Here is a 2,075-nt window from a genome sequence, read left to right as displayed (position 1 = left end):
ATGCACTCTTAGAAATGGCTGTAAATTTACGGTGGAATTCCAGCAGTAACATACTGTTATTCCAAAATACCGTGGGATATTGTCAATTTGATGTCTTCTTCTGTTGTCACAATCAAGACTGACGACTGGCAGTAAACTACCGCAAAATAATTGTTCAATACAGTTTTTTCCTAGGCAAGACATTTTACTTGTATTTGCATCTTAGAGAACCAGCATTTAAAGACAATATTAAATAGAAAGACAAAAATACTTTCCATAATAAATCTTTTAGGGAATGAATCGAAATCTACAGAGCATAATCAAAAGTGTTAAATTACCAGTGTTGGCGTTGTATGTTAAAAATACAATGTTAATTAAACATTCAAAGATAGTCAAATTCAAAGATAGGTTTGTCAGTTTCCCTAAAGAGATGGTGTTTGCTAAAGAGTTGCCCCCACAATCGCAACGTATCTGTGACGTCACGTGTTTGCCCAGGAGACAGCAGTATGGCGTCTTGTCTGGAGCTTATCAAGGTAAGTTCCCCAAACCTATTAAAACTTGCTCTTTTTGTTCTGTCTTTAATGCATTTATGTAATGTGATGGTGATGTGTTGTCTCAATGTTTGTAACTCCCTGGCGGACATTATACTACAATATATGCTGCTTTTATACTGTTATGTATTCTGTATCTCAATAAAGATCTATTAAAAAAACAAACAAAAAAAACAAGGTAAGTTCCATGTTAAGACCATCATGTTTTTGATCGCGGTACGACTGTTCAGTACAGGGGAGCTCAAGTCCAGTCCTTGAGAGCTGCCATCTTGCAATTTTCAGATGCTTCCCTGCGCCAATTAACACACCTGAATTAAATGAATGGCTGGTTAGCAGGTCTGTTCGGAGCTGATCCTGGTCTGTTGGAGTAAAGATGCATCGAAAAGTTGCAGGACGGTAGCTCTGGAGGACTGGATGTGAGCACCCTTGGTTTATTGTTTTTGTTAGCAGCTAAAGCTAGCCAAGCAGGTGTAGCACTGGGTATCGGGTCGTTAAACAAACATTAAAACTGTCAGAAAGGCCGTTTGAGTTAACATTATTTAGCTGCGGAGTTGTTTTCTTGAAGTTTTCAGCTATAGACGGCATAATGGGGAGAGTGGCTGTGCTGGACCGGTGGTTTGATCTATGCGAGCAAAGCTAAGCCAAAATGTTTTTGTCTCTATAAATAATAAATAATGACATTGGCTGACTGTTTTTTTTCTTCATTAGTACGTCATGTTGGTGACTGAAGCCTGTTATGATGACTTCAACACATTTCTTCTGACAGGTTGGTAGAAGAAATCCTCTCCAGAATGTTTCTATAAGCTGACTAATTTCTATAATGCCTAATGTCTGAGTTGTGTTCATGGTAATTATTTCTGACATTTTTATGCTTTATGCTTTATGTTGTAGGTGGTGAAAAATGCTCTCCAGGGTAAACCGGGTGGACAAAGTATTTTGGTGGGTCTGGTTAGTTTTGCTCACTTCTCTTTAAAATCTGTATTTATTATCCTAATGTGTCTGCTATTTATCCTGTTGTTCCTCCAGGCTGGGAAAACCAGGCATTCTTCCATTGGTTCATGTGCTTCGTCCTACATCCAAAGGCCACAAGAAGAATCCAAAACAGCTCATGTCAAACTGTGGACCATGTTTTCAGATATGTGCAGGTATGTGGTTATTCTAATGATTCTGCTTTGTAGAAGCACTTTCTCATTAGCTTTGTTTGCTATCTGAATGTAGCTGTGCTGCTAAATATATTTAATAATTTTTATTATTCGTCTTCTTATCATTATGTCAAAGATGCAAGCCAGCTTTGAAACCTTCCTCATTGCCGTGCAACCAGGACAATGAAAACATTGTTGGTGAAAACAAGAGCAGCACCAAAGACACTTCACTATCAGTGATCACAAGATCATCCAAGGTAGCTTTTGATGAACTTTGAAAGCACACTTCTCATTCAACTTCTGTACATTAATCCAGCCTACAGTTTTCAACATTGATGTGACTTGCACGACAATTGAGGAGTTTAAGATCCTTGCTTTTACTTTACCTGGTGTTAAGGAAGAA

Source organism: Poecilia latipinna, unplaced genomic scaffold, assembly GCF_001443285.1.
Source record: "Poecilia latipinna isolate Pla-1442-1.1 unplaced genomic scaffold, P_latipinna-1.0 Scaffold2772, whole genome shotgun sequence".
In the NCBI taxonomy this organism is placed as follows: Eukaryota; Metazoa; Chordata; class Actinopteri; order Cyprinodontiformes; family Poeciliidae; genus Poecilia; species Poecilia latipinna.
The sequence above is the reverse complement of the archived record's forward strand: the minus strand, read 5'-3'. Positions refer to the sequence as shown.